Source organism: Neofelis nebulosa, chromosome 8 (assembly GCF_028018385.1).
Source record: "Neofelis nebulosa isolate mNeoNeb1 chromosome 8, mNeoNeb1.pri, whole genome shotgun sequence".
Classification (NCBI taxonomy): domain Eukaryota; kingdom Metazoa; phylum Chordata; class Mammalia; order Carnivora; family Felidae; genus Neofelis; species Neofelis nebulosa.
The window spans coordinates 81,790,639-81,815,608 of record NC_080789.1 but is presented as its reverse complement, the minus strand read 5'-3'; the positions used below and the strand labels follow the sequence as shown (position 1 = coordinate 81,815,608).

General features: G+C 42.2%; 1 protein-coding gene across 10 annotated transcripts in view; it reads left to right on the top strand.

The window, feature by feature from the left end:
* The window catches only part of PPFIBP1 (PPFIA binding protein 1), a 177,470-nt gene that overhangs the window by 8,171 nt on the left and 144,329 nt on the right, over nucleotides 1–24,970 (top strand). For 9 of the 10 annotated variants that reach the window (XM_058743245.1, XM_058743253.1, XM_058743250.1 and 6 more), the window contains exon 2: nucleotides 5,362–5,441. The exons of the other annotated variant lie outside the window; for it this stretch is intronic. The gene's annotated coding sequence lies outside the window, so the exon portion shown is untranslated. The remainder of the gene's footprint in view (nucleotides 1–5,361; nucleotides 5,442–24,970) is intronic. 10 annotated transcript variants of the gene reach the window in all.

The following is a 24,970-nucleotide window of genomic DNA, read 5'->3' as shown; positions in this document are numbered from 1 at the left end:
CAATTAAAGGTAGATGAACTCACTACAGAAGATGATGTAGAATAAAAAGGGAAGCAAGTACAGAACCTTCAGGGAACTCTTCTTTTTTACACTTTATGTATATTTAATTTATTCTTTTTTATAGTCCAATATTTTTAAATGACTAGAAAATATGGGACAAGGAACCATGACAGGATATGGTATGCTGAAGTTTATTTGAGTCTAGTGTTGATAAATTATTTCTAGGCCATGGAAGTTTTTAATATCAAGAAAAGATGTCCTCTGTTATGGATAAATAATGAGTACAGTTCATCTTGCATTTGATTTATTTTTGGAAATCCTAGAGGGATGCCAATAATCTGCTGAAGCACAACAAACCATAAAATACTTCAGAAAGAAATAAAAAGGCAAAATTAAAAATTTAGTTATTTGCTATTTGTTAGGCTGTGTACAATATGTCAAATGTTCCCGATTTTATTTTTTATTTAAATTTTTTAATGAAAGATGACATACAGCGTTCTATCATTTTCAGGTGCATGACATAATGATTCGACAATTCTGTACATTCTGCAGTGCTCACCACACTAGATGTAGATACCACCTGTCACCATACAGTGTTATTGCAACGTTATTGACCATGTTCCCTCTGCTACACTTCTAATCTCTGTGACTTATTTATTTTGTAACTGGAAGTTTGTACCTCTTATCCCCTACCCCCTTCACCTATTTTAAAGAAGATGCAGAATAAAAAGAGAAGCAAAGTACAAACCGTCAAGGAACTCTTGGCATTGAGGCATGATGAGGCTAAAGAAAATTTATTAAAGGAGGTAGAGCACCAACCACCAGAGAAGGGGAAGATGGTGACAGCAAAGGGAAGAAGCACACCCTACACAGGGGGACTGTCCTTACCATCTGGCACAACAGACCCATTACAAGGACGGGTCAACTGCCACTGGTCCAGCTACCAGGTCATTTGTCAACTTGGAGAGTGTACAGTAAAACCTTAGATTGCAAGTAACTTGTTCTGCAAGTGTTCTGCAAGATGAGCAAACATTTCTAATAATTTGTTTTTACATTTTTTTAATGTTTACTTATTTTTGAGAGAGAGACCGAGCACAAGCAGGGGAGGGGCAGAGAGAGAGGGAGACACAGAATCGGAAGCAGGCTCCAGGTTCTGAGCTGTCAGCACAGAGCCCGATATGGGGCTCGAACTCATGAACTGTGAGACCATGACCTGAAGCGAAGTCAGATGCTCAACTGACTGGGCCACCCAGGCACACCTCTAATACATGTTAATTTGGTAAGCGAGCAGTGTCTTGCCCTATGAGTCGTATGTGATGCCAAGTGTCACATGATCACAGCTGAGCCAATGGTTCTTGAAATTCACTCTTATATACTAGTGCTTTGGATTACAAGCATGTTTCCAGAACGATTTATGCTGTGAACCAAGGTTTTACTATATTTTCATTAGCGCAGTAGAGATGGAATCCAGAGTGCAAAAACCTGGCTATTACAAGGGAGGAGATGAGCTGCAGGTGGCCCATTAGCCCAGCCTTTCAAGGAATCGGGACAAGGAGAAGCATGCTGCGACAGCTTGGTTTGAGGCAGGCACAGGTACAGGGGGTAGTGTGAAAGCAGCAAAAGCAAGGGGGGGGAATGAGTACAAAGTCTAGGGGAGGGGGCCACAGATGGATTAAAAATCAGGGGGGCGAATGCCTGGTTAGCCTTGAACTCCATAAGAACTTTCTTCAGATAGGATGGAAGAAAGGATGGGGGAAACAGAAACAAATGTGATTGGAAGCGATAAGAGTTGAGTAAGTTCACCGCAGGCAGTCTGCATTTTTTCAGTGTAATAGGAATCAGTGAAAGGAAATTCATAGGCGATTTAGGCTCCTGAGAGGCTGGCTCTTGGGGATTATTGGTGCGAGGAAAAATTTGAAAGAATGACCGAAGTCTCTCATCTAAACAATACAAGCTGACACATTTGTCGGGATGTGTCTCCAGGCAGGAAAGTAATTTATTGAAGTGGAAAGTGGTGGCTACAAAAAGAAGAGAAGAATGAAATGAGACAAAGGAAAACTTGACTGTATTTGAAGGAGGAATTTTTAGACCACCAGACTTCGTCGTTCACAGAACCACTTCCCTGGGGAAACCCAAGTGCTCCGAGTGGTGAGAAACAGCCTGAGTTTGGTCAAAACTGACCCGCCAAAGCATGGCAAAATACCCTGTAGAAGGTGTCTGCGTTGGATGCTGCTCGTGGTTAAGGTCTTCTGTAGTCTTTGGTTTACGGATGGATTTTAGAGTGATCTTTAGTCGGAAACAATGCTGAGTTGTAGTATCTCAGCAGATTTGTTGTAATGACCTGAGGGGGTGGGGGGAAAGGACTAAAGGGATTCGGTAATTAGGAGCGTGGAACTAATGGAGCACGCCCATCAGTCCAGCCATGGGTATTTCTGGGTTTGCTCTGAAGGATATCAGGAGGAACTTACCCAGGTGTGTGTAGCATTTTAGATAGGCATGGTGTTCCTGAGTTCAATGGTTCTCAGTGGGGCTGGCCACATAATTTTTGGAGCCCTGTATAAAATGAAAATGTGTGGCCCCTCGTTCAAAAAGCAGGGGGAAAAATCCATGTTAAAGGTACTAACATGAAAAGCTTTTCCTTTTCTTCTATACCTTCTTGACGTGTTCTCGTGCTTGCTATTTAATAGCATTCTAAGTGAAGGAAAATTAAAAATTTAAATTATTAGCATGATTTTTACTTCTTATATGGTGCAGCCAGTGTTAAGTGTAAATATAAGAGTATTTGAAGGGCGCCTGGGTAGCTCAGTTCGTTAAGCATCTGACTTCGGCTCAGATTTCATGGCTTGTGAGTTGGAGCCCTATGTCGGGCTCTGTGCTGATAGCTCAGAGCCTGGAGTCTGCTTTGAATTCTGTGTCTCTGTCTCTGCCCCTCCCCTGCTTGCACTTTGTCTGTCTGTCTCTCAGAAACAAATAAACATTAACAAAAAGAATTTAAAAGCATTTGACACATCTGCAGAATTACTGAAATCACACGCTTCATATTTTGTAATTTGTACATGCACATGTGTATTGTTCTTCCCAGAACGTGGAAACACTGTTCAAAACTAACTCACTGCTTTTTTTCTTTTAAGTTTATTTATTTATTTTGAGAGAGAGAGAATCACAAACAACCTCTGTGCTCTCAGCACGGAGCCGGACGTGAGGCTTGAACTGGATCTCGATCTAATAAATTATGTGATCATGACCTGAGAGGAAACCAAGAGTTGGATGCTTAACCCAGGCGCCCCTTATCTCACTATTTTTTTATTTCACTTCTTGATACATGCATTCTGTCAGGCTTTGTCTCACAGAAGGAAGGGGCTGGCTTGAAGGAAGGACTGAAAGGAAGAAGAACCATGGGTTGCCCTATCTCTCCTTTTCCTTCTGTGCTATTATTTTCGGTGTGCATGGTTGGCTAATAGTGGGAAGTAATAAGAGTAAAAGGATATGATAGGATTCTTTGGTTGTTTGTATTTCTTAGAAAGACATTGCTTTGTTTCTGTGTGCAGAGCAAGTTGTGGTTTCTTTGAATGGAAAGCACAGCTTCTGGGAGCTGTCAGCATTCACCTGCCTGCTCATTTGGTTACACTGGTAACACAGCTACCTTGACCTAGTCTTGCTAATATCCCATGCATCATGAATCTACAGAAATTCTGTGCTCTTGAGGTATTGCAAACACGGTGTAAAAATGGCAGCCACACATATTACATGGGATCTTCTCTGTTCACACATTGCCCCTTCAGACCTCCCTTATAAAACACAAGTTCAGAGTTAAACTAAGAATCTCAACGGGCGCCTGGGTGGCTTAGACAGTTAAGATTCTGACTTTGGCTCGGGTCATGATCTCATAGTTGGTGAGTTTGAGCCCTACATCGGGCTCTGTGCTGACAGCTCAGAGCCTGGAGCCTGCTTCAGATTCTGTGTCTCCTTCTTTCTCTGCCCCACCCCCACTTGCACTTGGTCTCTCCATCTCTCAAAAATGAATACGTGTTAAAGAAAAAAAAAAGAATCTCAAGATGACGACAGCAGAGCATTAAACCAAGTGTGGACCCTTTCTGAGCATAGGGTCCTGTGTAACTACACAGGTCACAAGTTCATGAGGACGGCTCTGTTCTCAGAAGTCAAAGAGCACACTCTTAAGCCTGTATGCCTCTGGTCTTAAAGATTCACTCACCTTCATTATCAAAGTTGCAATGGGTCAGGTTTGTGTCTGGTATCCTAGGGACCCTCGCCTTGCCATCATCACTGGTATTTTTGCCTTTCATACATTTTTGAATCACTCTCCATTGCTTCTGCCATTGCCTTGGTTTACATCCCTATCAGCTCTGAAGTAGACCCTGGGTGTCTAAATGGGATATCTCTCCCTGTTGGATGAGGGATTGTGTGGAAGCTGGTGGTGTGGGCAGTGAAAGAATTCACCTGAGGCAGAACAAAAGCAGCTTGTCTGATGGGCCTGTCTGTATTCATCCAGGTGGTCGCTGGGGGCCCTTCCTACATTCCATTGCTGAAGCCTGTTTGCCTAAAAGTGGCCTCTACAAACCCTGCAGCTCGTTTGTAGATGTACAACAAAACCCTGTATTGTACATCTCCTTGCCAGACAGATCTTCAAAATAAACCTTTGGTTTGAGGCCACCCTGCCAGCCCCAAAGCTTTACTTGACCTCCCGTGGGCTTGGCAAGAGTTTTTAATGGCAAGACTGGTGGTCCTTCAGTTGAGACTGAACGGAGACAGGTTTCGTTTGACCTACACAGTATTTAAAGAAATTGAAGCCAGTACTTCAAGTTTGGGAGATTTCACCTAATTGAAATACAGATTTTAAAAGCAGGCAATCTGGCTGCTCTGGGCTCTTGTTTCCTTATGTTGGGCTGATGCCCTTAGAGAACAGGAGGACCTGTGGATTTGGGAAGGAAGACGTTTGGATTTACTTTTAGTGCAGATTGACTCATTATTCTGGCAAAATCATCACTTTCCCTTAATGCAGATTTAAAACAAGCATCTGTCTGTTGTTCTCAGGGAAAGCTGATCTTTTAGTGTGAGAAATTAAGTTCTCCACCTTCATAATGGAAGTTGAATGTATGCTTTGTAGCAGCCCTTGGTTACTTTTTTAGGAGAAATGTTTCTTCGGTGTCACCTGGTCAGCGTCCCCACTGGTCACCTTGTGACCTCGTCTGGTCTTGACCTCTTTCTCCAAGCTTGTCTTCCCCTGTCCTGCTGTGCTGAGACCCGGCCTGCCCCTCTGGAGAGCTTTAAGCCCAGCCCCACCTTTTCTGCTTCGCTTGTTGCTCTGCTCTTTGCTTGAACCTTTCCTTGTCTTTCCTCTAGGCCCAACTGAGGCAGTTCAGGAAACTCTTGTTGCCGAGAGCCTGCGTGAAAACTCAGCCCTCAAACTCTGCTGGAAGCAGGTAATTAAAACTTTGGATTTTTAAATGCTCGAGCACCACGTGGGTAGTACATTCAGATTGTTTTTGAGGGTCCATTCCGGCCCGATGATTTTGAAACGCTCTAATTCGTCCAGTGCCTGTGCCTATTTATTGCCAGTATCTAGTTGGTTTTTGAAATTGTGCTTTGGGGAAGGAGCTTTATTCGCACTGTCTCAGTGAATTAGGAGGACAGCACATCTCCCTTTGACAGATGCGGAAACGGTTTTCTCCAAAACCGACGCTCTAAAGAGCTTATCCTTGCCTTACGTCTTATTTCTTCAGATAGGTTGTATACTTGTCGAAGGCTGTGACTGGGCCTTTGTTGCCAGGCTGTGTCTGTTACTGTCAATACATGTTTCCATGACAAGAGAAATGGTTTACTCAGCCAGTATGCACCAAGGCGTAGACAAGGCTCCATGGGGGTGATGCAAAGGATATCAAGTAGGAAAGATGGGTGGGCAGCAGTTATACTAGAAGGTATGCCTCCGACCTGTGCACAAATACAAGTATAGAGTTTTGGATCTTGGGCTTTGAAGTTAGATGGGCCTTAGCTGTGTCTGTTTCCTCATTTGTAAAATGGGGGCAATAATAGCTTATCATTTGTTCCGCTGGTTTTCAGCTGGGGTGATTTCACCCCGTAGGAGTCAGGAAACATTTCTCATGTTACAGCTGGGGATGGAGGGAGGACTGACGTCCAGTGACTAGTGTCCAGGGATGCCACTGAACACCCTTCAATGCAAGGGACGTAACCAGAAATTACCGGCTCGAACTGACAGCTGGTGCTGAAGGTGAGAAACCCTGCCTTGTGGGTTTGTGAGGATGAAGCCAGACCATGCCTGCCATCTCAAAGATTGTAAAATCAAGCCTTGAGGAGGGTGAATCCCAAAAGGCTCCGTGTCAGCGGCATCTGTGATCCTTGCCAAGGAAAACCCTTGTTCTAAGGATTTCATGCTCTCCTGTTTAGAAGACTCAACTGGAGAATGTTTGTGTTACGCTGTGTGCTAACATGAGCTGGCTGCATGTATCGGAGCTGTGAAAACAATTGTTAATTTTTAGGGTGTTCCTGGTAAACTTCCTGCTTGCTTAACTAGTTTGTTCTATGATAATTTTGGTGTGTGGGTTTAAGTCCTCTCTCTGATGGAAAATATTCTGGTTAATGAATTTCCAAAATATGTTTTGGCAAGTGGGATGTGAAAAGTCCTTGTTTTCACATCAACAAGCCTCATGTTTTTCTAGTCCTAGATTTAAAACAAGGCCACCCTTCCCCCTGTTGACTGTCTTACCTGCCCACTGCACAGTGTTTGGGTATTGGTGGGAGTGGTTTGGAGGGTTGTTGGATTTCCATCAATTGTTTGTTGTGGATTTGCAGGGGAGATGGTTATTTAAATCTTTTGTAACTTCAAAAGTAATAATGCACCTTATGGACGATTTTAGTAGCATAGAACAACCATAAAGACACAGTTAAAAAAAAAAAAAAGTCTTCAGTAATCCTACCACACAAAGGTACAACTATAGTTGCTGTGTTTCTTTACATTTTTTTATTTGTATTTTTCCCCATATTTGAAATATTTTGAGTATGTGATTTGTGTCCCCCCTTTATTTTATTTAACATTGTTTTATTTGCCCTTCCCCACCCTACAAAAATAACTGTAAATATTCTTTCTTTTTTTAAAACATTTTTTTATGTTTATTTTTGAGAGACAGAGTGGGAGCAGGGGAGGGGCAGAGAGAGAGAGGGAGACACAGAATCTGAAGCAGGTTCCAGGCTCTGAGCTGTCAGCACAGAGCCCGATGCAGGGTTTGAATTCACGAACCATGAGATCATGACCTGAGCCGAAGTCGGACGCTTAACCAACTGAGCCACCCAGGCACCCCTGTAAATACTATCTCTAAAGACTGTAAAGTATCCTATGTAGGGATGTTTCTTGATTTATTTAATCCCATTGAGGAGGCTGTTTTCAATATTTGATGAGCGTCTTTATGCAGTCAGCATTTTCTGTATAGATCATTTTTATCTTTTTTTAATGTTTAGTTTTGAGAGAGCAGCGAGAGTGCAAGAGAGAGATAGGAAGGGAGGCAGACAGAGGATCCAAAGCAAGCGCTCAGTGCCGAGCCTGATGAGGGGCTGGAACTCATGAACTGTGAGATTAAGACCTGAGCCGAAGTCGGGTGTTTAACTGACTGAGCCACCCTAGTGCCCCCAGATCCTTTTTATCTTTGTCATAGATGACCAGAAGTAGAACCAAAGGATGTGCATGCATATGAGTATCTTGGTTGATATTGCTGTTGGTTGCCAATAAAGTTTGTACTAAGTTTTGCTGCCATTAGCAGAATGATTTCTCATTTTAATAATATTTGGCAATTTTCTAGGAGAAAAGACTTTCGTTTTTCTTTTCTCTTTTATTTGATATTAATGAGATCAAACATGTTTATTCGACTGTTGACTGTATTTCCTGTTAAAACTTCATGAACTTTGCCTGCTTATTATTTATTATTGGGAATTAGTATCTTTCTTGTTTGCCGTAAACTATGTGTTTCACTTAACCCTTATTTACCTTTTCTCATTGTTATTATAAATATTTTGACTTCGTTTTTTTTTCCCTTCAATTTTGTATTTGGTTTGCCTTTCAATTTTGTTTTTAGTCATATAGAAATAGAAAATTTTTTTATGTAGTCAAATCTTGATGTTTTTTTCCACCGTCTTTCACCTTCTTTTGTCTATATTGAAATGAACCCTTTGTATTTTGGATGTGATTATACTGACTTGTCAGTGTTTTAAAATTCTCTCCCCACTGTAGACCGCTATAGAGTTTCTTAATGAGGATAAATGGGCTTCAAGAACTTGGTCTAATATGGGCACCCATTGTGTACCATGGAAAACACTCCACGTCTCTGTGTGAGTGGGTTGGTTATGTGTGAGTAGGGAAAGTTGATGAGAAAGGTTGAGGCTCATGTGGGGCCGTGGCTTGTTTGGTTTTGTTTTGTTTTTTTTTTTTTTAAATTTTTTTTTTTTTCAACGTTTTTTAATTTATTTTTGGGACAGAGAGAGACAGAGCATGAACAGGGGAGGGGCAGAGAGAGAGGGAGACACAGCATCGGAAACAGGCTCTAGGCTCCGAGCCATCAGCCCAGAGCCTGACGCGGGGCTCGAACTCACGGACCGCGAGATCGTGACCTGGCTGAAGTCGGACGCTTAACCGACTGCGCCACCCAGGCGCCCCTGTTTGGTTTTGTTTTAATTTCCTTTCCCACAGGGTGGAAGTGAGCTTTCCTGAAGGCAGGGGCTTCCACAGTTCTCACCTGGCTGAGTCACCGGGGCCAGCAGCTTGCTGAGCAAACAGTGGCTGTGCCTGGCACAGAGTTGGCCCACAACAATTATTTTGTCTAGTGCCTGAGAAGGTATACTGAGCAGAGGCTGGCCAAAGTCCCCCCCCCCCCCCCCCCAACTCCTTACCCCTGAAGTTTGATTCTCTTTGGCTCCAGGCTCTGTGTTGCTCAGCCTCATCAAGGTCACTCCCTAGCCTGTGAGGGGCTCCCTAGGTGCAGTTCACCAGCTGAAGCTTGAAGAGGAAGGTAATCATAACAAATAGTGTTTACTTCTTTTGCAAAGCGCTTTCACTACGGTTTTTTTATATGCTTCTCACCTCAACCTTATGAGGTTAAGTACTATTTTCATCTCCATTAATTTGGAGGAAACCACCACTCCATAGAAGCATAGTTAAAATCTAGAGCTTCTGACTCCAGAGCTGATCCTCTGTGCTTCTGAAACAGTTCTGTCATTATGATTTCTGGTTGTGATTTCTCGGTGGTGCTATTGGGCAGAAGGTAGCAGCAACTTTAGGTTTTGGAATCAGGCATAGCTTGGATGGGATTCCAAGAGAGTCATGTCTTAATATTGTGACTTTGCTACTTGACCAGCCTGAGCCTTGGTTTCCTTGTCTGTAAATGGAAACAACAATGTCTACCTTGCAGGGATGTTGGAAAGTTTAAGTTGAGATAATCTGTACAAGACTCCTAGAACAGTACCTGGCTCACTAATTGTGGGTGCTTGGTAATGATGCTTCCTAGTCTCAAGGCTCAAAATGCTACTGTTCTTTTTTGTTACCAACATTTCAGAATAACTGGCAAACCTTCTCAGACTTGTGAAATTTCAGTAAATATTATTTATATTTCAGTGCAAGAAACATTTGTTTATCTGGCCTGCTTATTTTCCTGTTGAGTCGATGTTCTTCCCTGTTGTGGATATCACCTGCTTCTCTGAAATCCTTCTGCTTGGAGAACTTTGTGATGAATCTCCAGCTTAGTCCTGTACTCACAGCCAAAACAAAACATGTTTTGTCTACATGTTTATGTAAAAGCACGGACCGTTTTTTGGAAGGGCCATAACCCAGTCATTCCTTTACACATAGTTGAGATTTTTGGCATCTTTCATGGAGTTGTTACTTGTCCCCTGTTAATATAAACATTCAGGTAACAAAGTAGTCTTAAAAAGAAAGTCGTAGAAAATCACGAGAAAAGAGAAAGTTGCTAAATAACTCTGGAGACCAGTTGTTAATTAAATCTCATTTTTCAGACCATGTACAAAGTGAGTTGGATTTGATTCGTCCTTATGCTAGATTTGGTCATCCACCTAAAAAGCCTCCACTAAAGAGGCAGAAAGCCTCTTTCTGCCTAAAGAGTTTCAACATGAGGATTGTCTTGCCAGTTAACTTCTATTGTATGTTTATTCAGACTTTTTCATTTTAATAAATTGAGCCAAGTAATTATATATGTTAGCTTAGAGTTGTATTATAATCCAATGCAGCCTTGTTTCTATGGAGTTAAAGATAATGCCTTTCGGCAATCTTCTTTAAAGTGTTTCTTGGATCTTACTTATTTTTTGTTCCTGAAGCCACAGTTGCATTTTCAACAATACACCCTCTTAGTATTGGAAAGGGGAAAGGTTAATGTGGATGGGGCCTTAGTGGGTTAATAACTAACCTTCTTGTTCTTATTCTGGGAAATTTAAATGTGTTGTCCTATGTTTTTTCCATTCCCGCCCCCCCCCCCCCCCCATGGTAGGAATGGAGAGACAAGGATAGGAAAGCTGCTTTTTAATGTAATTTATATAAGTTACATAAATTAGAGTCATAAATTAGTTGCATTTTTATATAATTCATGCCATATGTATATGCTTTACATAACACATGGATACAGTTAAGTATCAATGATTAAGTGAAATTTACGTGATTTCTGAGTTCCCTCTTATATCTGGAGTTCAAGGATCAAAGTGAGTGCACTGTTGGCCAAATCTCGTGACTATTGCAAAGTGAGTGTAGGACATTGTAAAATGCTATGCTCCATTTTAATGGTCAGTAGGCAGTTGTTTTCCTAAAATTCTGGGCCTAATGTTTGATTTCTTAATTTGTAGCCAGAGTGGACATTTGGGGGCAGAGGTGGGAGTGTTGATAATGGTGGAGAGAGTAGATTAAATCTGGAAGAATAAAATTGGTGCTGATGTGAGTATTAATTAACAGGATACAAAGGACTAAAGACTGTGCTTTGTGATCACAAGATAACAATCCAGTTGGGCAGCCCTGAGCCCACTGCGGATCAGCCAGATCGTTTTGGCACCAGCCCTTTGAAACAAAGCCTGAGAACCCAGCGAGTTTTACCAGGCATTTCTTGTTGCTGGCTGGCTGGCTGGCTGGCTGGCTGGCTGGCTTATGGAGTAAATAGAGTAATTAGCTCTCATTAGCACTCCCACAAGCTGTAATGCATCCACCTGAGGCAGAGAGACACTTGCTTCTGTTCCTGATGTTCCTGAAAACGTTGAAAATCCCCATCTGATCTCTTCAGTACAAGCATTTTTGCGTTGCAGAAACAGAATGCCAAGTTGGCAAGAATAAAACCCACCAAGTGTCTCAAATGACGGTAGCAAAGCCTGCTGACCAGGGTGGAAGGCTTTCCTAAGAACAATGACTGTGTCTAAGAAAGTGGTGAGCCTTTTAATATAAAGCCTTTTCTTCGCTCTCCCCGCCCCACTGCCCTCTTGTGTATTCGACTGATAAGAACCAGGTTAGTCAGAGATACTGAACCCTTGTGGTCATATAACTTGATCTCCTTAGCCTCTTGTTAGCTAGACTTGAGAAGTTGTGTACCAACAGAGTATCTGCGTTGTTTCAAGTCCTTGAGAAAGAGAGACCTTGAAGGGTGGTTTGTGGCCCTGTTCAGGACCACCTGCTGTTGATAATCCATGTTCCTATGAAACAGATCTGTAGTTATGAAGGTGGAAGCCAGAAAGGCCGATGGAGGAGGGAGACAGAGTCTTGGGGGCTTTGCACACAATCCTGGAGAAATACACAGAAAAATTGCAAATGGGTAGATTTTATGGGAAAGGATCTTGAACCAAGAATCTGGCAATCTAATCCCAACATTGATCAGGTGTGTGATCCTGGGTAAGTCATGAAAGTGAGGTAATCATACCAGCCCTGCCCTTACACGGAGAGCTGTGAGGGTCAAAGGAGACAATGTGTAAAAAGCTATAAAACATTAAGCAGGAGTGTGATTTTAAGTTGAGATTTTCACATGGAGAGCATTATCTTCATTTTTAACCTTCTGAACCCAAACCTTTGGTGATAAGATAACAGACACTGTGCAGGTACGTGCTTTTGCTCTGACTTCTACTTTTGTGACATCCCTAATGCCATCCCGGGCCCTATACTGGGCTAGGGGGCCTGAGTGACTGGTAGATGGTTCCTCAGGGTTTTCTGGGAAGTGGTACTGTCTCCTGTTCGAAGCTGTAGCAGTAGCTCTTGATTCTTGCTCAGGCCTGTCTGCCGTCTGCTTTCTTGGGGATGCAGCAAATACTACAAAGTCATCAATAATCTGTCAGCTCTAAGAGTTCTCTGTTATTAAAAGTTTGAAATACTGGGGATAAGGTGTTGAGGACTTAATGTCATACTTACATGTAGAACTGTTCTTTTTAAGTAGCTTTAGAATGATTTCCTAGGATTTGAGGTTATGAAGCAAGTGTGCCTTATGTGGGGAAGGGCATACTCCATTGGCTAAGGTTGCAAACATCCGACCTGGCATCTGTGCTCTCGTGTCAGTTTTCAGTGCCACATGATGCTGTGACGTGCAAGTCACTAGCCTGGCAGTGTCTCACCTTCTTTACATGTGAACCTGGGATACTCCTGGGCATTATTTAACTCCTGTCCCTGTTGACTGTATCGGCTTGGTGTTCAGAAAGTGATTGGAATTGATGATCAGAATGTCTGTAATTATTAAATCAAGTCACATATTTTTCAGAGATTGTTTTCGGCCTTCATTGGACCTCTGATAGCATGTCTTGATGGAACATGTCTAGGACCTGTAACTCCCTCAGTACAATTTTAAAAATAACTTGCTGCACTTAGAAACAGCCTGTCTTTGAGGTACACTGGAAGCATGCTCAGCCCAGGAGTTGGGTGCTGAGGGATTTTAGGGGTGAGGAAAAGGCAGTGGGATTTGGTGGAGGAGAAGCTGATCAGCAATGCAGCAATACAGCTGATCAGCAGTAATGGAGGCCCTAGCTGTGCTTAAGGGGAACTCTTAAGTTGGGATGGCCCTGTGGAGGCAAGGAGTTGGACGTGTGTATCCCTGAATCAGCCCATTGCTGGCAACTGGGCACCCCTTCTGGTGGCTTAACCTTGAGTGAAGCAGTGTCCTGCGGCTGGCTGGGGGCTTTCCCTGTGAGCCGTCAGCAGCTGGGGAGGAGTGCAACTGGATCTAAAAATGGGGTTCGGGGGTGCCTGGGTGGCTCAGCCGGTTAAGCATTTGCCTCTTGGTTTTGGCTCAGGTCATGGTCTCACAGTTTCGTGAGTTCGAGCTTCGTGTTGGGTTCTATGCTGGCAGCATGGAGCCTGCTTGGGATTCTCTCTTCCCTTCTCTGTGCCTTCTCCCCTACTTGCTCTGTCTCTGCCTCTCTCAAAATAAATAAATAAAAGTTTTAAAACTGGGATTTGAGTGGAGCACACCAGTGTCCACTCCCCTGTCCCAAAGAATCTAACCCCTTAAAAAAATAAACAGTAATAGAGAACACCAAAATCTCAGCATATATGGTAAGTCTCTTTATCTGCAAAGTTAGAAACTTGGATTCTATAGCAAAACTGAAGGAAGAGGTCATACCCTTTTGTTAATGATAAATCAACAGATCTCTAGCCTTTCGGAAATTTTTGAGATGCTTGGGTAATATTTGCACCTGATGATGGTGTAGCTGGGGCCAGCTTCTGTATATGTGAAATGGCTGACCTGTACTTGAGTAATTTTTCCCAAATATGAATTACTGCATGTTTAGAATAGTAATCGTATGTGTGCATAAATGAATTTGTCTCTGGGATATCTAACTCAAGTTGATTTTATAGAATTGGTGGTTCATCACCATAAATGTCAGGCAAGCAGGTTAAGGCACACAAACCATCAAACCTGGAGCTTTCTAGGGGACCCTATGGACGGAGGGGAAATATGGGGGAGTATAGCTTCTGTCGAAGTTCCGGTCATCTGACAGGGCATTTTAGTGTGGTTGAAGTTGATAATTTAGGAGTTCTGTTGCCAAAGGATAAGTTAATGGGCTTTGAAAAAAATGAATGAGTTTTCTGGCATTTCCAAAAGCCAGTTGTACTCCGCAAATATCTGAAACTGTCTGGCATGGTGTAAGTGGGATGGGTAAGCAAGGGTAAAGTCCTGCGTCTTTTCCAACCTCAGATTAAGTCATATCTGCAAAAGTGAACACGGTTCTTCATCATTTCTATCTTCTCGTGAGTGAAGGAGGCAGTGGGTTCTGCTGGCCCATCATCTCTGTAGTTTGAGTGTGTTGTGGGGCCTGGAGGTAAGGAAGGCTGATGATTTGGGGCTGGCACAGAGCCAAGGTGTGTGTTCTGACCACTGGGTTTCACTTCCCAGTGAGTCCCTGTCAGCTCCTATGTAACCCTTGTATCCTTTGTCTTTTTGCTCGGGAGCTCCGTAATGCGAGTCACACGAGATGTTACTAACCTGTTTGTTTCTGTTACAGGTGTAGTGGAGAGAGAAATAGGTCACTGTTCCTTATTCAGAAACTGAACAACTGCAGCTGCCATGGTGATAGGTTCTGTGTTAGACACACATCTCACCTCTTGGAGGGATGTGGCGATTGGTGATTGCATGTCAAGTCGATGAGCTGCCAGCCAGTTTATCGTATTGCCTGGAAATGGGAGATGGCATAAAACAAACTTGCAAGGTTTCCTCAGATGAGAAGGAAATTAATGTAGCATAGTGACTCTGCCGCACCGGAAGGGCTGAGGTGAGTCCGTCGAACACGTGCGCTGTGTCGTCTTGAACTCTCCACTTGGATGGTCTTTCTCAGTGTGGTCCCTAGAGCCTTCCGTGATTGCACAGTGCAAGGAGCAGGCAAGGCAAGTTATAATGTAGTCTGTGTCTTCCTCTGGCTTTTCCGTCTTTATGACATGCCTACACATGTGCACTGGCATTCTGGAAAGTTCAGACGGGGAATCTCCCAACTACGACTTTTTGTTATGACTCACTTCTGCAAAGGATGAATCAAGAAGAGTTTCTTTGCCAAGTAGTGTGGTATTGTGTAGGGAGAAATAACTGATGTTGGAAGAGAAACTTTGAAGAACCAGAATTTAAACAAGGAACAAGATGGAGGAAGCCTCTATCAAGAAAATGGAAAACCAGAGGTGATCTGGAGGGTGTTGCCTGGAGCTGTGGGAAATAAGTCAGGAAGAAGAGAAATGGAGACAGGTCAAACAGAAAACATTGCCTGTTAGGGCTGACTGGAGTCTGAGGACCGAGGCAGCACCAAGGGGCTTGGAAACCCACTCTACAGGGAACTGCCCCACCCATCCACCTGCTTCTGCCTCCATTCACCTGGAGCAGGAGGGTCTGACACCAGTCTGGGGAGGGTGCTATTTGGCTGTTTTGAAGGCAAGACCTGAAAGTGTGGGGCATCTTGCTTCCTTCTCCAGCTGGTGTTGCATAACCTCTCTGAGAGAGAGAACATAGTGGTTAAGGACACAGGCCTTGGAACCACACAGATATCTGCTACTTACTAAGGTGTGACTTGATCTTGGGGCCTCAGAAAACAGGAATGTGGATGAAATTGGTTGTATTTCATGGGGTTATTGTGAAGGGTTTAGCAGAGCACAATGAAGTAAGAGCTTAAAACTGTTGTCACGTGCCAGGAGTTGTTACAGGATTTGTAAAATGCTGACACTCGCTGGCCCACTGTCACACTTTGAACCTGAGCTTGGTCTCCGTGGAGAATTAGACATGACCAGGGCTCTGGTGGGTTATTCAAAACAGCTGCAGGTCCTTGCCAAGGGCTCTGGACATCCATACACTGACCCTCTGGAAAGTTCCTGTATTTAAACCCCTTGATGTTTTCTAGAGACTGCTTCAGCAGGGACATCCACACACATTGACTTGGAATGGGTCTGGGCACTATTTTTAAATCTCCATGGATAATGGGTGCTCGGTTAAATACATGTAAATATTTATTCACCTCCTAAGCATCTTTTGTATACAAGACGGTGGACCCAGAAGCGGTATACCAGGGCTGCCTGCTGTGTGTTTGGGGTTTGCATGATGTTATCGTGCCTTCCTACAACACTGAGAGAGGAAGGTGATATTACCAGTTTCACAGAGATGAAATAACTTGCTCAAGATCAGAGATAATCCCCAATTTCACTGAATGTAAGACCCATTCCAATTTCAGCAGTGTTGGAATGTGAAAAAAAATCTTTTTAAGTAATGAAGTAAATAGAAGAACCTAGATGCTCATTCTTGCCTAATTTCAAAGCTTATGTTTTGTTTTTGTTTTTTGGTTTTTTTTTTTTGTCCCATCACACACAAGAACTTGCTGTCAATCTGGTTGGTGGAAATAAAACAGGCACAGATAGGAGAACAGCTAATGTGTTAGGACTTGAAAGGGCAGCAGTAATAATAGTTGGTGTTTATGGACTACTTATGATGTGGCAGTGCTTTCATATGCTCCAATGCATAAGAGCATTGGACTCTTCACAATTATTCTGAGGTGGATACTGTTATATTGTCTTCACCAACAAGACAACTGAGATGGGTACTCTTTTTTAAAGTTTATTTACTTTGAGAGAGGGAGAGAGGGAGGGAGGGATAGAGAGGGGGGGAGAGAGAGAGAACTAGTGGGGGAGGGGCAGAGGAGGGTGCAGAGGACTCAAAGCAGGCTCCCGTGCTGACAGCAGAGAGCCTGATGTGGGGCTTGAACCCATGAACCGTGAGATCATGACCTGAGCTGAAGTTCAATGACGCTTAACCAACTGGACCACCCAGGCATGCCCCTGGCTGGTATATTTTAAATTCAGATCACCTGCAGATTGCATTTCAAAGGCAGCAACATTTTCCTTCCACATCTTTTGAATAGACAGACCTATTGTCAATGAGAGAATTGAACTGCAGTTGATTTTGGGTCAAGATGCCCTTTTGCTGCGATAATCCTTGACGGTCATTCCCAGAGTGAGTGTCTAGCCGAGCGGTTCTGAACTGCGGTCAGGAACACTGACCCCGTGTATAGGTTGATTGGAGGGATGTCCGGAGCAGAGAATGACTGTTGGGGTTGCTTTGAGAGATGCCCAGCTGTGGGATGGAACATTGAGGTTGGGACTGAGCCCTCAGATGGGGCTGAAGACGGGGGAGGAAAAATGCATTCATACTCAGCCCACAGTACCAAGGTGGGATTCTAGTTGTGACTCCAAGTCCCTGTCTCACAGGGGTAAAAGGCTCTTCTTTCCTCTGGCTGAGGGCTGTCTGGTAACACTGAACTTAATATGCTATGGCATGGCCCTGGTCACTGCCCTAGGTGGGGGGCTGGGGACATTGAAAATAAAGATGAACTTGGACTTACAGTGATAGGAAGAGAGCAGAACTTTGAGTGCGTGACTGACAAGTCTGATCTCTCCCTCAATACTGCCTCTATCATCACTCAGTCCAGCTGGGTTGGGGAATGTGCTCCTCAGGGCTCTGTGTGAATGCTGTTTTGTAACCTGTTGTGTAGTGTTCTTCTCCAGCCTTTTCTGGCTTCCTGCTCTCTTAGCTGTACAGAGGATGAAGGCCGTTGGCTTTCCTGCTGGATAACCCATCTGCTTATATGAGCTGATTTGATGGATCAGCCTGCAGAAACCCAAGAGTGCTCAGTAAAGTTTTCTCTCCGTGGATGTCACCAAAATGCTGGAGATGTGTTGGAAAAGTCCCTGGTGCTTGATGAGTTTGCCACAAGAGCCTTTGTGGTGTGTGGCTAACTCTTTATGGGTAATGGGTTTCCTATGAATTGGCGATTTGTGAGCTGAATAAAAAACAATTCTTGTCTACACAGTTTATCTGTGGTAAGGAAAAGATCCCTTCAAAAGTACATTGGTCACTTTGGGCCTTATGCTCAGGGACTCAGCGTGCACGACTCCAGAGAGTGCTATTCACATCTTTGACATTGCTGGCCCTCATTTGATTCCCTTAGTAATTCTCCATACCTTTGAGAACATTTTCGGAGAGATCCTCTGTTGGAATAAGGCTGAGATGGAGCTGGCTGTGGCCAAAAATCAAATAATAGTTCCTACCTCGCTTCCCTTCTCCAGTCCTTCAAATTGAACAACTAGAGAGTCTCGTTTTCTGAATTATATGTGTTATTTATTTATTTAAATGTGTATTTATTTATTTTGAGGGGGGAGGGGCAGAGAGAGAATCCCAAGCAGGCTTCACACTGTCAGTGCAGAACCTGACTCGGGGCTTGAACTCACCAACCGAGATCATGAAAGACCTGAGCTGAAATCAAGAGTCGGGTGCTCAAATGACTGAGCCACCCGGGCGTCCCATGAAGTATGTGTGTTACTTAAACTAATTAAAGAGGCAATTGATAAGCAGCTCTTGCTTGTGCCTCGAATAAACCTGCTGTTCATAGAACTTAACAGGGCACAAGAAGGTGACTTTTGGGAATACCAGTGTTTCAACAAATTTGATGCGGAGAGTATTTAACAGTTCCCATCTGGTTAACTTGTACACATTAGCTGGCACTCCTGTTAAGACTTCTGTTCCATTCTGGAGCTAACACACAGCCTGGTGTAATCAAGACAACTGTAGCAGAGACGTCTGTGCTGGTAGAGGTAGCTGTCATGCTCTGTTTAACAAAAACGATTTTAAATTGATTATTCCTTCCTTACATATTGCCATTCGCCAGATTTCTCAGCCTGGTGAAGCTGTTCATTCTATTTAAAATACTTGCTTTAGGAAAACTGGTATTTTCTTCGGTAAAGAAAGATGTGCATTAGGAGGAGATGATTTGGTACTTCGAAGTGCTCACCACAGAGTTTTTACTCAGCATTTTTTATCAGTAATTGGGAGTGATGGTTGAAACAAAGCTGGAAGAGACCACTGGTGACAGAATTCAGAAAATAATCCTTATGAGATGGTATGGTGAAGTGAAGCTGGTACTATTTTAATTGACAGGGCTGTATGTTATGTTGTGAATTTATATTTAAAAAAGCAACTAAAGGGGCGTCAGAGTGACTCAGTTCAGCGTTCGACTCTTGATTTCAGCTCAGTTCATCATCTCATGGTTCATGAGTTCAAGCCCTTCATCAGGCTCTGTGCTATCAGAGCCTGCTTGGGATTCTCTCTCTCTTTCTCTTTCTCTCTGTCTGTCTGCCACTCCCCTGTTCATGTGCGCGTTCTCTCTCTCTCGGAAAGAAATAAACTTTAGGAAAAAAAAAGGTAAGAATGAAGATGAGTTGGTTTGACGAAGGCGTCTTGGGGGTTGTCACTGAGCACAAATGTGATGCTGTGGCAATGGAGAGTTAAGGAAAGTTGACCTTACCACATTTAGCAGATTTAATGTAATTAGTGTCCAGTTTCCTGGAGAGAACATTCCCTTTGTGCTCTGTGTTGGAGATTCTTGTGCTAGACCCCATCCGCTCCATTTTAAGGGATGGTGCCACATTGGAGTGTTGCCAGTTTTGGGGTGGGGAGATAATATGACCAGAGATCTGGAAATTGTGACCTATTAGGAGTGTTTTGAAGAACTGGAATTTGATGTCCTAGGAAGTTAAAGGAGACAGGACTGCTACTATAAAACTTCTGTCAGCTTGCCAAGCAGAAGAGCTTGTATTGTTTGATCCCTGAGGACAGTCCTCCAGGGAGATGAGGCTGGGGTGAGGTGGGCAAAATGACTCAGGGAAGGCAGGCCTTTCCAGCACCCGAGTGAGTATAGTCATTTCAAGGAGGTGGTGGGGGTTCGTTGAGATGCATCAGAAAACATTTAGACTTTGATAAGGTTCTGTGCTTTTGTAAAACAGCTGGTTCCTTCTGGTTCTTTTAAATTTTTTTTTTTCCAACGTTTTTTATTTATTTTTGGGACAGAGAGAGACGGAGCATGAACGGGGGAGGGGCAGAGAGAGAGGGAGACACAGAATCGGAAACAGGCTCCAGGCTCCGAGCCATCAGCCCAGAGCCTGATGCGGGGCTCGAACTCATGGACCGCGAGATCGTGACCTGGCTGAAGTCGGACGCTTAACCGACTGCGCCACCCAGGCGCCCCCCCTTCTGGTTCTTTTAAAAAATTGTTTTATTCAGAGAGAGAGGGTGGTAGAAGAAAGGCATCCCTTGTCTGTGGCACAGGCCATGGGAAGTAGAACTGCTGGTTTCTGATGAAAGCTGAAAAAGCTCTGGAAATGTGTCTTAACATGGCTTTTCTCGTTTCTTGTTTTTGCAGCTCCTGCCAGGACTATAGATCCCTGATGCCTTTGTTTGGTTTTGTGTTTTGCATGAGTGAGCTACCTAAAAGTGATTATTTTATGCAAAAAAAGATTGCTACCGGGTTCACCCTCCCCTCCCGCTCCCCCCAAATGGAAAGTTAAGCCTTGTGTTTCTCTGCTTGGCAGAAATTGTGCTTTTCTATGGAGGAGATCATAAATCAGGATTGAAGGCAAAAGATATTTTAACCCAACTCTTTCCCCTTTCTCTAAAGAGTAATGGTCACTTGGCTATGATGCAGCACTGCAAAGACCGAATTAAAACCTCTTACCTGTTGGCAAGCTTGTATTTTCATTGACTCAGATCTTTTTCAGAAATATTATTTGGGAAGGAGGAAGCCCCTATTTTATGTTAATTGTCTTGATCTCTATCTCCTGACCCAAGTGTATTTATTCTTTTAAGCTTTTTGGACACCATTTTACATAAAATTATGAATAACTTAAAAAATAGCCTTAGGGTTGAAATAGGCTGTGCATTGAAAAAAAACCTGTCAATGTTAAACTTACATTTAGTGTTTAGAACTTAAATTGTGAAAACTTACGTTGAATTATGAATAGTGAATACAGAATAGTTTGATGTTAACTATTAACCCATTGACTGAAACTGTTCCTTGAGTACATGTATTGCTTTTAGAGTAAAGTATTTTTTGCTCATTTTTTGCTCATCTTGTTGTGGTTCACACTTTGGTTTCTGCTGGAGAAACCAAAGGCCCAGTGTAGGTTTTTTTTATTTCCTACATGGCTAACTATAAGGTTTTTTGACCTACAGATGGCTAATATGGACATTCCCATGGCCATCTGGGAGTGACAAAGAGCATATTTGTGTTTTAATAAAACACATAAGTACTGAAAGAAATAGGAGACTTTAATCGTTAACAGTATTTCCATTCTCTGTCAATGGTAACATTTATTATTACAGACTGAAAAACCAGTTTTGAGATATTACCAAACAGAAGCTATCCTGATGATACCCAGAACATTGGTTTAAGACTAGCTGTTGTGGGCTTAGCTTGCATTATAAGTTACACAGATTTTGTGAAAGATTTGTATGACGTTAGGTTTAAAGGAGTTACGAATTCAAAATGGAATCTCCTGTTGATTATTTCTTTCTCCCAAGACTTGAATATTGTCCACATTAGAATTATCATTTACTGAAGGAACAGGAAACTTTCATTCTTTCTAGATTTGTCTTGCTTTGGAACAATTTTCTTTCTGTATGGTACTTTTAGACAAACATCCAACGTTTGTTAGCCCTAACATCCAATGTTAGCCCTAACATCCAACGTTGACCAGAAGAGAGCAAGTTGGAAGAATGACTTACAGAATTACTAATAAATCATCTAACCTCTCTGCTTCAGATTTCAAACTGGTTACTTCTTGGAATTGTTGGATTGTTGGAGGCTAATAAATTAATCTGTGTAGGCCTGCATTTCTAAGCAAAGTGGTTATTTTACATTTGCTCTGGCATATGTATTTGGAGGGAAGGGGGTGAAAGAGGAGTTAAGAGTCTTAAAATCGCCAAGGTCCCTTTTAGGCAACTTCTCCCCACCCCCAAAACTCAGCTTTGTCCAGTTGTTTACTGACTTGGCCAAGTAGCTTGGATTTTGTTTAATCTCAGAATCTGAAATTGCATCAAGTCATGTTATTTGATAATCCTCCATGACTGGCTTCATATGTATTTTAGGAGAAAGAAAAAGGAGTCTGCTTTAGAAATCTCATAGCTTGAGTTATCTTTGAATTAATGAAGGAAAATGTTTTCTTCTCTTGCTGAGCTTTTTTTGTGTCAAACTAAAGTTTTGAGGAGTAACATCATGGTATTAATACTTTTGTACAAGGAACAGGAATAATCTGAAAAATTAAAATGTGAAGGTGGTTACCAAGTACTTAAAAACATCTGTAGAATGATACTTGATAGAGATTTTTACATGGGTATATTTGTTACGTAAAAGAGCTCTTTCTTTTGAATATTAGCTTCTATACTCATGTTATTTTTTACTGTTAGGTCAGTTCACAAAAGATTTCCAACACTGTAGACATATTACATTTTATCTAAGTGTTAAATGCCACCCCCCCATAGTTGGTTTTTTTTTTTTTTTTTTTTTTTTTTATGAACAATGAGTGGTACAGATTTATTGGGGACAAACCTGGAATTACTGGAATGTGAACTGCCTTCTTAAATTTCTAAGTGCTTAGGAAAGTTCTCTCTCCCCTACAGATTTCCAAATAGATTCTCAAATTTTGTTTGTTTTCTTATAATCTTGTGAGCTGGGAATTACTCAGTTATTTAAGGGATCCCATTTTATTTGAAGCTCTATTTCTTTATTTCTTGGAGTCAGTTTTTTGAGTCAACAAGGCCTTACCATGCTCTGTATGACTTTGGGTATTCATGTACAATTTATACATTCATGGGATTTTTGTAATGCAGTGGGTATGTTTGAGTGGAAGTTGGCTCTTGAAATATTTTGGAATAAGATTATTAGGCATTTTATATTTTACAAATGCTTGATTAGCATGCTTACATACTCTGTGTCTGGTAGATTTGTCTTTTCTCTAGACGCTTTCCTGGTGTTTTCAGTATTATTTGGTGTTTAGAACCACTAACTGATTTTATTTATTAAAAAGAATTTTTTTTTAAGTTTATTCATTTTTGAGAGAGAGAGCTCACGTGAGCCAGTGTGAGTAGGGGAGGGGTTGAGAGCTGTTAGCACAGAGCCTGATGCAAGGCTCCAACCCACGAACAGGGAGATCATGACCTGAGCCAAGGTTGGCAGCTTAATGACTGAGCCACCTGGGTGCCCCACACTAACTGATTTTAAATGAGCAGGGCTACTTCTAGTAATCAGATCATACAACCAAGAATTGGGAGTGCTTGTTTTCATTTTCTGTCTCCTTCCCAGAATGGGAGCAGTATAGAAAAGTGGGCATATGTGTAATTATATAGAATATCACATGTTACGTATCAAACATACTATCTTATATAGGGCAAGAACTATCTTACTCAATTTTTGAATGTGGTTGGGGAAAAACATTTGAGTATATACTCCTCCCCTTCCTCCCACAAAAAACACACAAACACAAAACTGCTGCTTAGATTTGAGTAAGACCTATAAATTGTATATGTGTTTCATCTTCTGCAAAATATAAGTGTAAAGGAGCATGTATAATCGTGTGGCCTCACAGTTAGGAAGCTGTGTTATTGTAAAATCTTATTAGCATCACCAGAGGTAATAAAGTTAAGCTTATTAATTTCAACTTGCCATTAACCTATTTTGCTAGGTATAACTCAGCCATAATGATGATTTTTAAGCATCTACAAGTATGTATGGAATTGTTATTGGTGCTAAATATTAATAACAGTTTGTGTTAGTTTTTTGTTTTTTTTTAATTAAAAACACTTTTTCAGCGATAAGGTTTTCTCATGATTCCTGAGGTTTGAGGAATGTGATGGTTCAAGGGGGAAAAAAAAAGCCAACCCAATAATACAGTACCAGAACTCTCTGTTATTTTTAAATTGGATCATAGGGATACCTGTGGTATTTGAAACCTAATTATAGTTATACCTCGCAGCATGATTATAAGCTCCTTTCCTTCCAGACATGAAAATTAAATGGTGAAATTTCTCTGCACACATACAGCACCAGTGTGGTACAAACCCTGCTATTTCCCTACACGAGAAAGAAATGTAATTGGGCCAAGTTGACATTCTCTAGAGCAGACACATAGACCAGGAGATGGTAAAGTTGTTTATTCCTCCTCCTCAGAAAACAAAGCACTAAAATCGCCATTTAAACTAGAATGTCGGATGACAATGACTGAGGCTTTCTGTAGTGATAGGATAAAGTCTGTGTAATATTCTTTATCTGCCAAGAGAATCTGTGTTGACATGATATGTATGTATTATACGTGGAAATTTCTGTGTATTTGAGTGTTTTCAAATTTTGTAGTCAGAAGTTTGTTCTTGTGTAAAATGGTGTTATTTTTTTTTTTTTTTGGTCTTGGAAAATCCGAGGTTTTCCCCTCGGTTTTCAAGTAGCTGTCCGTTATCCTGCATTTTCAGTTCAAACTATTGGCTGTTTTTTAAATCTTGTCTGAAAAACTTGAGAGGAATGGAAAGATTTGCCTCAGAGATGAGTTCACAAAACCTTAAGGATGAATTGAACGCAAAGTGAGTCTGTTTGTCTTGCTGGTTTGGATTTGGTGTTTGTTGCCAAATGGATTCTGTCAGTCTTGGTTTTTGGTATTAAGTTAGATTAGCCTGGCATCATCCTTGAGAGCAGCTTGCAGAGGGTAGATGAAAGGAAACAGCCCAGGTTAACACATGGTCTGTGCCCAATGCATGCTCTCAATTACTCCTAACATATTAGCTGTTCCTTAAAGCAGATCTGGTTGGAACATGGTTGGAGGTAATACTGACAGATACCTCTGCGGGAGGCGGTGGGGGGAGGGGGCGGTGCTCTTATGAGCTGAGTACTGTGTGAGGGTTTGACTTACCTGTAGACAGTCAGATGAGGCGGGCATTAGTACCTCAGTGTGAAGCTAAGTGTAGTGAGGTGGATAGTCAGGCAACTTGAATGGGCACGGAATCAGTAACCAAATCCAGCCCTCCTGGTCCAGAGCTGGAGAACCTAAACATTCTGACCCACGAGAGCCACTGTGAGGTTCACTTTGGAGCCCTTAAAAACTAACTTGAGATCCTATGCACCAAAACTTTTCTTTGAAAAT